This window comes from Patagioenas fasciata, chromosome 1 (genome assembly GCF_037038585.1).
Source record: "Patagioenas fasciata isolate bPatFas1 chromosome 1, bPatFas1.hap1, whole genome shotgun sequence".
Lineage (NCBI taxonomy): Eukaryota > Metazoa > Chordata > Aves > Columbiformes > Columbidae > Patagioenas > Patagioenas fasciata.
In genome coordinates, this window is record NC_092520.1 from 24,000,492 (window position 1) to 24,015,405 (window position 14,914).

General features: G+C 43.4%; 1 protein-coding gene across 3 annotated transcripts in view; it reads left to right on the forward strand.

Annotated features, from left to right (window-relative positions):
• Positions 1-14,914, forward strand: part of MTUS2 (microtubule associated scaffold protein 2) — a 301,428-nt gene that overhangs the window by 27,565 nt on the left and 258,949 nt on the right. Inside the window, exon 1 of one of the 3 annotated variants that reach the window (XM_065830252.2) lies at positions 1,552-1,696. The exons of 1 other annotated variant lie outside the window; for it this stretch is intronic. The gene's annotated coding sequence lies outside the window, so the exon portion shown is untranslated. Of the gene's footprint in view, positions 1-1,551; positions 1,697-1,754; positions 2,229-14,914 lie in introns of those variants that run through there. One more of the 3 variants, XM_065830262.2, reaches the window with a different exon arrangement.

Below are 14,914 nucleotides of genomic sequence, written 5' to 3' on the forward strand. Positions count from 1 at the left end.
TGAATTTGGCCCCTACTAGCCAGCTGTCTCTTGGTAGATTTCCAGCCCTGTTTTGGGTGTTAGTCACATTAGGCAGTTGGCATGAAGTCACCCATTTCATTCCTGTCGTGGAAGGTGGCCTCATCCCTGGGAAACTACCTGGGCATGATTAAATTAATAGGATGGATCTGGTCTATGAGGTTTCCTCCAGCAACCTGAGCTAGCAGTGCTGGCAGCTGCTGGTTAAGGCAGCAGTTCTCCTATAATACAGGTATTATAGTCTGTAGCTGCCTCTCCACCAGGTCAATTGTAGTGGTGATGTTGGAGGTGAAGAGTGGGGCAGTGGCCTGACTGCTCTGCCCTGCTGCCAACACTCTGCTGGTGGCCTCTTGTCCCCTTGCTCTCAGGAATGTCCCTCACCTCATCCTGGCCACATAAGCATGGCTCAATGGGTAAAGTAATGTACCACAGGAGCAGCTCTGCTGCAGTTACAGGGAGCAAACAGAGAAGGAATTGGGACATATCAGAACATGTGTTTTCAGTCTCGGGATATTAATAAAATTATTTACAATGGGGTTGGTTTGTGATTTTATTTTTCCTCATTTTGTTCAGTGTTTTTCTGAGTGCTGAGCTTTCATTTGTGCCTCAGATCATTCTTCTCCTTCATTTTCTCATGATGACTCTTTCTTCCCATGCCTGTTCCTTCCTTCTGTTGTGTTCCCACATCCCTGTCTGCCTGCTCCTCTCATGAATTCAGCTTTATCACTTAATTTCTCTTGTCTGTGCCCCAATCCTGGCCTTCTGTGGTCTCCCTCTTCCCCAGTGCACACCTTGCCATCCCCTCACCACCCTTGCCCCCACCCAGTGAAACCACAGCAGCGAAGCTCCTGCCTTTCCCCTTTCTTCCCTCCATCTCTTTTTTTTCCTTTTCCTTCCTTTTTCTTCCACTTCTTTCTCAGGTTTGTGTAGGATTGCTTCCCTTCCCAGACTGCCACTTCAAGCTGAGCTCAGAGGGTACGTCCCCATCTCAACTCCATCTAAGCTGTGGGGTTTCTCAGGATCACCCCATTGTATGGACAGCTGCGGACCTGGGGACTGGTACTGCACAGAGTAGAGGAGGCATTGGCTGATCGTTCTGCTCAAGCAGCTTTAAAAAGCGTGATTTTTAATCCTCATTTCCCAGTACAAGTGCAGTTAGGTGGGACTGTTTTCCAGTTTTAGAAAAAGATGAGGCTTTGTTGCCCTACAGAGGGGGAACAGGGGTTTATTAAATGGTGGCAGCTGGGCAAAATACATTTAGCTACTTTGTGTTTTTTGCGGCTAAGTTATGTAAGGGACAGGTGACAGCTCCACTTGTCTCCTTGGGAGCTGTAAGTGCAGAGGAGAAACTGTGTGACGCTGCGGGTGGGGGAGAGGCAAGGTGGCTGCCCAGATACCCCTGGTCAGTGCTTCAGCAATATTTTCTGAACCGTAATTGCTGGATTTCTCCACTGGCGCAGGGATATCCGTGAGCAAGCGGCTTCCTGGCAGGATTCTGGGAACAACACCAAAACCCATGACAGGCAGTGAGCAGGCTCTGTGCTCTGAGTCAGAAGTAGGCTGAGAAGATGCGGTCCTCAAAGCACCCACCCAAGCTGGAGAAGGGGATCTGTGCAAGAAGGATATTTCCAGCGTGATGTTCGGAGCTTAGAGGGACATCCTCCTGCAAGCCTGCTTGGTGAGTCTGCAGGTTAGGTGCTGGTTTTGGTGAAAACGCAGGAGAAGGGAGATTGCTGCCTTTCACCACCACCACCCTGAGCCAGCTCATCCTTCTAGCTATTTCTGTCTGTGCTTATCTATAGCATCATCCCCCTTGTGCCTGTGTACCTGCTAAGCATTCAAAACAGGCACTGCTGTGGCAGCTTCCTTCTTTCTCTCCAGCCTGGAGGATAAATGACAGGATTGCTTTTTTTTAATTGTTTCCCTGCATCAAGAATTTACGGTGGAAAAGCTAAGCTGGAGGAATGCTTTCAGGAGCAGGCGGCTGTGTCAGCAGGTCCCCACTTGTTCTCAGCCCCTAGGGAGGTCCTGCAGCCTGGCCCTTGCTGGGCTCACTCACTGCCCTGTGCATCGGTGCTCTCTGTGAAAGTGATGGTTTCCTGGAGTGAGATGTGGCCTCAGGTAACGACAGCCAGAGTTTGGATGCGAGAGAGAAGACCTGGATCTGACTTGCTTGCAGGGGGACCCGGAACAGAAAGCTGAGTGCTTGGGTGAGTTCACAGCAGCTGGCTTGTCCAATGCAGGACTCTACTCTTCATTATAGACAGAGTTATTAGATGTAAAAAATAACGGTATCAGAACTGCTAGCATCTATACACAGGATACTGTCTGTATGCTGTATGTGCTGTTTCATGTAGTTTGGGCTGTGAAGTAAGCTGTGCTCTGTGTTTAGTACTGCTCACTGTGGTTTGTGACTTTGTTCCCAGCTGGGAATATCAGTGTTTGGATGTGGAGTTCTGCAAACACAGGCAGACCTGGAAAACTTAAACACTGCTTTTGAGTCTGTTACAGCACTGGTTTGAGCCAGAAAATTTCACTCAGATTGGAAAATTAGAATTAAAGCACACTGTCTGCTGCTTCGGTGTAAGACTTCAGAGGCACTGAAATATAGATAATGTGTATTTGTAACATACTGCTTCCAATTCTTAAAATACAAGGTGCAGACATAATGGGATACAGTTTCAAAGCACCTTTCCTGCAGTTAATTTATTGGAGAGGTGTGAAAAGAGATTGAATAACCAGAACTTTCTTCTTTTAAATAATCAGGGTCTAAAGATGGAATTTGGTTTTTAAATTTTTTAATAATCAAACTCTATTTCAATGTAGGGCTGTCAGGGCTCCCTAGATACCTTCTGTCCCTCCACTGACTGAAACTGTCACTGTAGCATTTAAAATAAGACTTGGATTCAGACATCCTGTATCGATATTTGTGTTTGTCAAATCTGTAACTTACGTATGGATACTTATGGTAATACCTACCGTTTGAAATTTTGATGAGCAAGAAACATTGCGGTATGTGGAGTGTCTAGATAACTAAATTAATATATTGTTTCTTTCAGTGTTTATAAAAAACCTCTATTGATTTACAAAATTTAACTTTAAAACATTAATTATTTTTTGCACTTCCACAATGATATAAAGGTATTTGTAGTTGGCTTCTGCCCAAATGGAGCATTTGGGCTGAGATTGCTTTACCCTGCCAGCTATAGTCTTGGATGATGCTTCTGGCCAGAAGCAGAATCCTTAGCTTTTTGGCTTAGTTTCCTACTGGGCTACGAAGATAAACCTGGCAGGTCCAAGGAAGAGTGTGTTTTACCCTAGTTGTTGGACATCATCCACCTTCACCTGGGATGAGGCTGGCAGGTTTCTATGTATTTTAAGAGGTTTTCAAATCTGTAAGTAACAAAGTTCTATTATACTCTCAATCTGTAACTACTGGTTCTTAAACAGCCTTTGTCATGAATTGGTGAGAAAAGCCTTTACAAATGGGATTGCTGCCTCTACTGCCATTGCACACATTCAGGAATGATGGCACAGGAGGTGGAAGTTTTTGTCTCATTTTTGCCATCTAAAAGTTGAACTGGTCACGCAGACTCCTGCCACATCACAAGGAGACATGTCCAGTCCATCCCACTCTGGATGATTTTGTCCCCTTTGAGTATGTGATGTCCATGTAGTTAAATCACTTAATTCTCCTACTCAGTCCCAGGTCCTGGTCCCCAGGATCAGATAGGCTGTGTGTCTTTGCTTAAAATGCTTGTGTTTTGGAGACAACTAAATATTTCCCACTGAAACAAAACCCTTGTTAGTTTTGAGGACAGATTACTGAAGAGGCTGATGCTGGAGGAGTTAAAGGTGACACCACACCAGGTCCCCATGTTGTCTATGGTCCTCCAGTGCTGTCCCAGCAGGGTTACCAAAAGTATGCACATACCTATACCTTGCTGCAAGACATGCAATACGACTTTCATGCAGTTAAATGCTACTCTGGTGAGCTGCAACACAGGCCTCACATTATATCAGACAATTTTAAATGGAGAAAAAAATTGTCATGTGACAGATTGAGGTGTGGGTGAAGCACTTAATGTATGGATGTGACCAGGTGGGTATAGACAGGGCTAGCTGTGTGGGTGCCTTTGGGACAAGAGATCTGTCTGTGGGGTGGGTGTTTGGTAGGGTAGATGCTGTTTCTGTTGGCCAGGGAAGTGCTTACCTGCTCAGTGTGGCTGGATGCACTTCAGGCAGCTGACAGGTGGAGCAGATCTCACCTGTTGTGACTTGCACAAGGTCACTCAGCAGGTGAGTGCCAAAGCTAGATGCAAAAGCTAGGCTGGTGTGTTGCTTCCTAGGACATACCACCTCCCCAGCACCTAAGCAAATCTTTGTGCTTTCCTCATTCTCGTGTGGTTTGTGAAAAACCTGAGTTAAACACCAGTGCCTTCATGCCCCACAGTGAGTCTGGATGGGCAGTGCTTGGCACTGTGGCTATGTCAGGTTGTGAAACCAGCCATACCTGCAGGATAAGAGGAGAAAACCAGGGGAAGAATGGTTCTTTTCCTAGATTTTGCAAAACATAGCTAGGATCCTGTTGTGCAGCAAAGGCAGCAGGTGCCTGGCACTATCAGAGTGATCATGGTGGCCTTAACTGATCCTTTACAAGCCACTAAACCATGCAACATTTGTGAACACTGCTGCAGTGTGCTCCTTTGCATTCCAGTTCCTATGGAAACATGCTGTAAGAATGTCTAAAATAAGTACAGTGCTTTGAAAGTATTATTATTTTGATCTTTCCCAAAAAAATCTACTTTATCACCATTCTGGCTGAATTTTTAATACATTTAAAAAATTGTTGTCATCTGGTAACAGTGTGCTTACCTAGGTTACCCAGGTTTCTGCATCCTGGAATCTGATGGATACCAGGTTCTGATATAGAGAGCTATTCTCCCATCTTCCCTGCTCAATGGGGTGGCACGTTGTGGGTGTGTCAAACATACATATATATTTATATGTGTGTGGGTCTGTGTGTGTATACACACACTGAAGGAGGCTTGGCTCCAGCTCCCTCTCTTCCCCATTTAGTGGACGAGACAGTGGTGTTTGCCACAACAGGTGAAGGCACAAGCTTATTCCCAGCTCCTTTTGGGATCATGGCACAGTGTTGTCTGGGAGGGAGTGCAGGAGGCCACCTAGTCCAGCTGCCCCATTGAAGCAGAGCCCTGTTCACTGGTGGTGCAGGAGATGTTTATGAGCCAGATGGAGACATCCTGCAGGTGCCCTGTTCCCTGCAGAAGCATCAGTGCTGGAGTAGGCCATGGGCTGTTTGGTACAACTCTTGCAAAGGAAATTGCTTGTTCTCCCCAAAAGGATGCTCATGCTGGTAACTTCAAGCAGGGCTGTATCTTTAAAGTGCCTTTTTCCAGTACTCCCATGGTTTCCTTGTAAAGCTATTGTCTCCATTTGAGCGGTGTCCCTGACTTAGCTAATGTCTGAGATTTTCGAAGTAGCCATGTCCCATTTCACAAGCCACTTCTGATGGGAAAGCTTTAGACCTAAATCCAGTAAAGGGCCAAAAAACCTTATTTAAAACTAGGTGCTAATTTTTGCTCGTTTTTATGCTTCTGGTGTCTTGCAGTACCATGCCCTGGAACCCAGTGTTTCATGTCAGGAGAAGAGCTGGAGATGCATCTTTTGCATTTGAGGGGGGAGCAGGCACTTTAATTCCTGAATTGCTTTTCTGGATTTTTGGGCAGTGCCAGAACCCATAATAACCCCGTGTGCTGGATACGTATTTCCCTCAGCATCTGCATTCTTCAAGTGTCTTCTGGGCTGGGGAGCCACACAGCTGCCACTTCTATAGAGCACTGCCAGACCCCAGAAGCAGAGGTAACAGCAAAATGAGGTTTGAAATAAAAGGGGGTTGACACTGAAGCAGTGTTTTTCATGATTGCATATCCTAGAGAAAAGATATTATGAAGAGTCAAGATAGTATGGATCTAGCTGATGTTGTGCTTTAATATTAAACCATGCCTCAGCCACTTGAGGAATGTGGGCATCTGAATCCTATTCCAAATCATCAGGTCAAGTTCTGCTCACAGGGTTACATCTGCAGAGCCAGCAAGCAGCTTGCTGTGTAATTGTGCATCCTGCTTTACGTTGCTGCATATTTAGTCTTTGCATGACATTTTACATGCTTGTGGTAAGCCTAGTGGCAACATCGGGTCTGTTTTATTTTGGTGTGACACTGAAGACGAGTAAAAGAAACATGAATTTAATCTTATGGACGGAAAAAAGCTTTATAGACTGATTTCTGGGTTGCTATCTTAGTGGAGTTAAACTACTCATTAAGCAAGATGACAATTTAAAATGTAAATGTTGGTCCAAAAATAAAAAAATATTGTGAAACTTGCCAGTTACATCTTATATCTGTGAAGATCCTTCCTTACTTGAATAGGAAGTGTTGGCTCCAGCACCGAAGTGAATACCAACAGAGATGAGAATTGTGAACTCTGGAGCAGTTGCAGATTATAAAGAGGAATTGCTCTGTTTTAACTAACATGGAAATGCAAGGCTGAGATTTTGATTGCAAGGGCTCTTTTCAAACTGCTTTGAGGCTGGGCCACTGTAGATGTAGCCTTTCTAACCCAATTGATAAGTTCATGCATTTACACAGTATGTAGGTCATTCACATTTATCTTGAGCAGCCCAGAAATGAATGAAGTAAGACTTCAAAATATGTTGCCTTTTGACCCTTTCATTGTAGCAGATTTCTCTCTCCCACTCCTTCTTGTTCATCTATGCATTTTATGCTGAAAAAAACCCCCTAACAAGGTATCACCTGATATGCACAGGTAACTGACAAATGAAATCCTGAATAAACAGCTACATTGAGAATAAGGGGCAGCTGAAGGGGCATATAACTGCAAGCATGAGGGACATGTACTCTGAAGTAGGGAATTATTTACACCTTTACTAAATCATTGCACATTTGTTTAGCAGTCATGGGAATTTTGGAAATACCTTAAATTTGAGAAGGGAAATATTACAATGATATAAAATAATTATTATGGCATATGCCATTAGATAATATTAAATCCTGACCATAGTCAAATAATTGTTGAATTCTCATAAGAGAAAAATTTTGTTATCTTGAAAGTAAAGGACTTCAATAGAGGAAAATAATAGAATATAAAAATGATAAAAGTTATTTTTAAAGGTGACATGTACAGTATTATTGATTTTCTCCTTGTATTGAAATATTTCATAGTCTCCTAGTCTTGCCTGCCACACTATACTGGACATGGCATGAATGGTAATGGCAGATGGTCATACATTGAATTAAGATGTTGTGTCTACTGGGTTTCCACAGGAATTCACATTAAGTTTGGTTGTAACTGATGATCTGTGAATACAAAAATCAGTTGAATTTGGTGGTAGTACTGGACCGGGAGGTATTGCAAGCTCTGCTGATGACAGAGAGAAGTATATAGCTGGGGAACTAGAAATACTTGATTTCCTATCTGTAAGGCTCAAATAAGACAAATATAAACAGAAATGTGGAGAATGATCTGAAAATACATAAACAGTAACTCTAGGAAAGAAAAAAAGGTTCAAATCATTAGCCTGTAGTGCAGTCTCTTAATACTGGAAAAGGATTAAATCCTTGACTGTGCCAAACACTGGCAAGCGGCACTATTCATTCAAGATATCTGTGAAAGGAGCAGCCAAACCTTGTGTCCGTCCTGGCACGAATGTCCTGGGATCCCTGCCAGCACTGAGGGTTCAGTGAGGGGCAATGACTGGCCTGTCACTGCAGTGAGCTGCCACACATACCTCTGTCTGCAGTAACTCGCCTCATTCTGCATCTTACACTCATCCCTGTGGTCAGTCTTAGCCCCTGATGGTGTTCAACAGAGATAAAAATGGATTAAATTAATGAGAAAGAAACTTTTTACAATGAGGGTGGTAAAACACTGGCACAGGTTGCCCAGAGAAGTGGTAGATGCCCTAGCCCTGGAAACTTTCAAGGCCAGGCTGGACAGGGCTCTGAGAAACCTGATCTAGTTGAAGATGTCCCTGCTCATTGCAGGGAGGTTGGACTGGATGAGCTTTGAAGACCCCCTTCCAACTATTCTATAATTCTATGAATTAAGTATATGCAGACCAGGCAGACAACCATGGTATGTGTGGGCTGAAGCTGAACAGAGACATTCAACTCGGCAAAACAGGTCCTAGCCAGTTTTACACTAGGTATCTGGGGCAGTGGGTTGAGTTGCGCTCTCTACATATCACAGAATCACAGGATGTTAGGGATTGGAAGGGACCTCAAAAGTTCATCTAGTCCAATCCCTCTGCCGGAGCAGGAACACCCAGATGAGGTTACACAGGAATGTGTCCAGGTGGGTTTTGAATGTCTCCAGAGGAGGAGACTCCACAACCCCCCTGGTGTCACGGTCTGTTTGGCAATGAACTCGTGATGGTTCTTTTACCTTGATCTCAGAGCGCAAAATTAAGGCAACCAAAATGCCAAGGGGTTATAATTCAATAAAGCAGTGTTACTTTATTAATTTGCCCATAAAGCAGCACGCGATAGAGTAAGAAAAAGAAAAGGGAAAAGAAACAGGGAAAAGTAAAGGTAAAGATGAGAAATTAGGTTGCGTTTATCACTAGTCGAGTTCCAAAGGTGTCCCTCTGGTCTCCACTCACATGGAGTCCTGCTGGTCCTCCATCGTGGTTCGGGATCCTCTAGCAGGAAGATCTTCAACGGTGTCCATTCTGGAGTCACCTTTTATGCTTCTTCACCCCCCCTTGCTCCCATTGTTTTAGGCCAGTCTCCGCCTTGATTTCGCAACCCAGGCTTGTACTGCGCAGGGTCGAGAGATTCACGCTTTCTTTTGCCAACGCTTACGTGTCCAGCATTCAGGGGTCTTTCTCTGGTCCATTGAGTCCATTGACCTCAGGACCCTTGGTGAGCTTCTGGGCATGCTCCTTTTCGTTGCCTGTTGTTTGAGGGAACAGGTGAGGGACATGTGTAACTGAGGCTGTAGGTGAGAACACATTCTTCTGGACGGCCGCTATTGTTTCTGGGTCGAAGAGACCCTCATAACAATAGCTTTGAGGAGGTGGAGGCTGGTTTAGCTGGAGAAGTAGGCGAAGTCCACACAACAGCCATTGTTAGCAGGGGCCACCCCGTATCGGAGAAACAGTGCAACACAATGCTTCACCTTGGGCCTCTCCAAATCATTGTCCATGGGTTCTTTCAGTCTCAGCTTCAGTTCTCTAAGTTCTTGATGGCGATGTTCAGGCAAATACTGCTCCATCTTCAGACCGACTCTCACACCTGGGCAGCCTGTTCCAGTGCTCTGTTACCCTCACTGAGAAGAAGTTCTTTCTCAAATTTAAGTGGAACCTCTTGTGTTCCAATTTGAACTCATTACCCCTTGTCCTACCGCTGGTTGTCACCAAGAAGAGCCTGGCTCCATCCTCATGACACTCACCCTTTGTATATTTATAAACATTAATAAGGTCACCCCTCAGTCTCCTCCAAGCTAAAGAGCCCCAGCTCCCTCAGCCTTTCCTCATAAGGGAGATGCTCCACTCCCTTAATGATCTTTGTTGCTCTGAGCTGGACTTTCTCCAGCAGTTCCCTGTCCTTCTGGAACTGAGGGGCCCAGAACTGGACACAATATTCCAGATGAGGTCTCACCAGAGCAGAGTAGAGGGGAAGGAGAACCTCTCTCCACCTACTAACCACCCCCCTTCTAATACATCCCAGGATGCCATTGGCCTTCCTGGCCACAAGGGCACAGTGCTGGCTCATGGTCATCCTGTTGTCCACCAGGATCCCCAGGTCCTTTTCCCCTACACTGCTCTCTAATTGGTCATTCCCCAACTTATACAGGAACCTGGGGTTGTTCCTGCCCAGATGCAGTACTCTACACTTACCCTTGTTATATTTCATTAAATTTTTCCCCACCCAACTCTCCAGCCTGTCCAGGTCTCGCTGGATGGCAGCACAGCCTTCTGGCGTCTCAGCCACTCCTCCCAGCTTCGTGTCATCAGCAAACTTGCTGACAGTGCAATATATTGAATAATACTGGTCCCAGTACCAACCCTTGAGGCACTCCACTAGATACAGGCCTCCAACTGGACTCTGCCCCACTGACCACAACTCTCTGGCCTCTTCCCTTCAGCCAGTTCACAGTCCACCTCACTACCCAGTCATCCAGACCACACTCCCTCTATTTAGCTGTAAGGATGCTGTGGGAGACTGTGTAAAATGCTTGCAGTTCTCTGGTGGTGGTAGACCTAAGACCCCTGTAGAACTAAAATCTCTGGATAAAACTGAGTGTTTAACTTCTAAATGGCAAAGGCTGATTATAACATGGATATGTCTTAGGGAAATAGGAAGAACATGCCAAATTTCCATGTGGCGTGGGATTCCTGAAAAGTCTGGTGGCCATTCACGAGGTCTGAATTTTCTTCAAAATAGTTCACTGTAGTAACTTATTTCTGGCGTGTTTTAAGATGTAGACAACTACATTCCTGCTTTTTCAAAATGCCGTAGATTTTTTTATAAATGATCTTTTTCTTTGTGCTGTGTTGCAGTGCAAAGAAAGTGCAGAGCATAGGAGAAGTGAGAGCAGAAGGGTGCCACCATGGAGTCCTGGAGTCCTATTAAGATAGATGGGGAGGAAACAACAGGAAAGGAAAAGTGAACACTGAAACATGAGTCACTTAGGTCACATTAGTTCAACCGGGTAAGCAGAAGGACAGCAGTCAATACAGATTTTGATGCTGGAATTAATTTTACTGATCCATACACTTTTCCAAATCAAATAACTATATGCCTTCAAAGATTAACACTTCTGTACTTAATTTATCTGTCCCTGATAAGGATCAGAGTGATGATAGATTGTAATTTCCACTTTAACTTCAAATCTGTGTTTTCTCAGTTAAAACATGACTTACTTTTTGTTGTTTCAGAAAATGCTTTTACGCATACATAATGCGTGTGAATTCTCCCTCTCCCTTCCCAGCCACGAAGAGCAGGGGTTTGCGTAGATGCCCCAGGGAATCACATTTTAGCGCATCATTGTGTTTGAAATTCCAGATTTCTTAAAGTGAACACACAGCCTATTCTCTCTTTAACAATGTAAGATTATTTTTATTTTTTTTTATAGTAGAAGGATGAGTACTTACAAGAAAGGAAGGGTTTTCAGTAAGCAAAACACTAAACTGAACATCAGGAGGCCATTAGCACTTCCCTCATTCTGTTATTTATCTGTCTGGTGACCTAGGATGAAGCATTTCACTGCTCTGTTTCTTCCACATGACTTTGGGTTTTCCCTGCACTTTGTTTTATCTTGTCCTAAGATAAACTCCTTGAGGTGGTGTCCGTTTCTTACTGTGTGTTTGTATAAAGCCTACAACACTTGACTGTCTACCTGAAAATGTGGGCATATTTGGGAACAAAAAAGAGTAGAAGATGAATGTCTCAAGGGGTTAAACATAAGCAGTTGGGATGAGAAAGTATTTTTTTTTTTCAGTTTGACCTAAAATGCCTGGCTTATTTTCTAGAAGGAAGCTTTGTTTTCTAGTAGCAGAAGTACCTTGGATATTATCCACAAGAATTCAGCCAGAGAGGAATAGAGTTGCTAAGAAATACCTGTATTGCTGAGCTGAGGTTCTTTGTGTTAATGTAATCTCTAATTTCCCATTGATCCCTCAGAAATAGTGGTTTTCTAATAGGCATGTTTATTGTGTGTTGCTTTACATGTCCATAGGTATCAAATGTAATTTTGGACTTGCAGTGTCTGGGCTTTGTCCCCTGGCAGGCCCATGTCCCCAAGCTGGGACCAGGACACACCTTCTGGAAATCTCCCCCCATCCCTCTTCTCTGCAGCATGGCTGAGAGCAGAGATTTGAGGACTGCGAGAAGGAAACGGGGCCACCTCTGCATCCGGACTGGAGAGGCTGTAAGGGACCGCAGTGACAATTTTTACCTTCTTTTGTTTCTCTCTGCCTCTGTAAAGTGCATATCAGGATTTTTTTGATTGTGCTATGTTTTTCAGAGCCCTGCAAACACTTCTGTAAGCATTAGTACAGCCTTCTTGCATGAAGGGAGAACCAACCTGTGGTACAGGCCAGTTGACAAGAGTATCTTGCTTCAGTCAAATCTCAGTGATTTCCTTAAATTCAGTTGATAAAGCAACACCCAAACTACCCTTAGATCTCCAAAGCACCCATCCACTTCTCTGATTATGCCCAGTCCAAGCACCACAAAGACTTAAAACAACAACACCAAACAAAAAACCCAAACCAACCAAACAAAACCAAACTCAACAAACAAATTTGATAAATTAATTCCTCTGGCCTGCTTTCTTCCCCAAGGTATTTCATTATAGGATAGGTAGAAAGCAAGGTAGGGATTAGCAAGTTTTTGTAATTTGGGTCACATGCATATTTGGATCAAATTGTTGTAACATTTTTTGTGAGATCTGTAAATTGCTTTTTAAAAGTAAATTTAATCACTTTGTACAAATTGTGCTCTTTATAACTTTTAAATGATGCTTAAGCTCGAAGTTCTGTCACTGTTAATGAAAAACAGGTTATCTTCATTTGTAAAATCATGAGAATCTTTTAAGCCCACTGGCTCTTTTTGCAGTCAATGGGATATTTTTGCTTTGGAATACAGCTGGAAGAGGATCAGCTCTCCTGCCACTGGGAAATGTACCTTTAAATAGTCCTGCATCCTACTTCATTAATTGATGCATTCTACACGAAGCTGTGACATTTTCATTTGCTAAGCTGTTTATTAATTCCAACACTGAATAATTAAAAAGAAAAAAAAGCACAGGGAAAATGTATCATTGAAGACCATCACAGAAGCTGCATATACAAGAAAGCATGCAGATCATAGGGTGAACTGCAAAGATAAACGAAGAGCTACATAAAAGCCAACATAATCCAGAAGCTGTATCCCAAATTATGCATGTATAGTGTTTTTTGATGAGTGCTGCGATACCCTCATCAAGTGCTTGTTTTGTACTTATAACTACAGAATTTGATGTGGAGAAACAGGCTGAAATAGCAAAGCAGCATTGTTAACCTGCTTTCCACTGTTAGATGGGATGAATGTAGGACAGCGTGTTCTCTTAAAATGATTATTTTTTAAAATGCCATCTATACAAATAAATCATGCAGTGGTATCCCACTGTATTTCTGCAGGGAAATTAAATAATAACAAAAGAAAAGGAAAAAAGTGCATTCTGAGGGGCTGCAAGGAAGCAGGAATTTGTGGGCTTGTTGCCAAGAGCCATCACTCTGTTTTTGGGAGAACAGCAAGCGTTTTATTCTATCTTCTCCCTAGTGTTTCACTTTTCATAAAAATACAAAGCCACAGCAATGCGTTTTAATCTTTTGCTTCTCTGTATTGCACCTTATCTTTTCCTCCTAGGTTTGCGGAGAAAACAGGATTCACAAACTTTGATAGTGGAACAGATCAGATGAATCTGTGCAAGTTTTCTTCTGATTTGTAATGAAATGACATGATGTGCTATGGCAAAAACACAGAGTAAAATTAAGACTACACAGCCCTCAGGAAGTATTAAGATTTAATAGCAAGACTGAAACCTGATGTGCCATTCCCAGCCCAGTTGAGCTTTACAGCATGGCATTTGGATGCTATTGTACGTGTGCCTCAAAATGAGTCTTTGCTTGGTTATGCAAATTATTCTTTTATCAAGGAACCACTATGTGCTACAAAATTAAAACTGGGAGGAAAAATAACCACTGTGGGGTAATATACAATAAATCCACTGGAGCTGCTGGCTCTGGTGAGGTAATGTCTTGTCCCGCTACGGGTGGAACATTTCTCTATCGAATCATTACCGTTTTGTTCACAAACATCCTACTGCTTGAACCGCCATGGGAAGAAGAGTAATGTCAAGCAGATATCAGGTTTTCCCAGTAGGAGCATCCTGCTGGGAAATGGGGTGCACTGGTGTGATGGTCTGAAAAGCTCAGCTGCGGCAGCTCTCTGTAATTACTATTCCCTTCTGATTTCCCTGCTGAATGCACAAAACTGCTTCTAACAAACAGATCTGATAACAAACTCCTCGACTTGTCACCAGTGTAATACTCTGCATGCTAAACCGAGGTTTGTGACTAGTTTGCCTTTGTTTCTTGTGACCAGTATTTTATACAGAGTCTCTCATCTCCTGTTACGATTCCAAAGCCTGACAATGAGAGCAAATGCTTCTGTTTTAATTGATGGTGTTTAATTTTTCATGATCAGTGCAGTTTAGTGCCTCCCCAGGTAGGAGGCTCGGACGCTAATTAGCAAGGAAATGTTTTCTGCCTTCACAGGACACATGTGCACTCTGCATTTCAGTTCTGTTAAACAGCTGAGCTGACTGGGGTCAGTGATGGCTACTGCTGGCTGCACTGAGCAGCCTTTAACTCCTATTGCTGCTTGAAGATAATACTGCTCAGTTTTCTCTCCTGCCCCACACAGCTGCAACAGAAAGTTGGTGGTTTTGTGTTTGTTGTGTTTTGAAGGAGACTCCGTAGTCCTGCTTGGAAGCTGGTAAGATTCACATCCCAGAGAAGGGTGCTGTGTTTGTGTGGTGTGAACAAAGGGCAGGCTGGGTTTGGTTCTTGTGTGTATTTTTCAATGATGAGGAGTTTGGTCCTTTTAATATTAGATGGTAATTGGCTATAGATCTACAGCAAAAACCATCTTAGACCCTCTGTGATGTATTTAAAGTTTTGTTTGTTGGGTTTTTTGTTTGTTTTTGTTGTTTGTTTTTTATATTGTTTTAAATGATTGCCACTTAAGATGTATTTTCTAGGACTGTGTTGAGTTGAAAAGAATGGTAAGGTTTATCTTACTGAC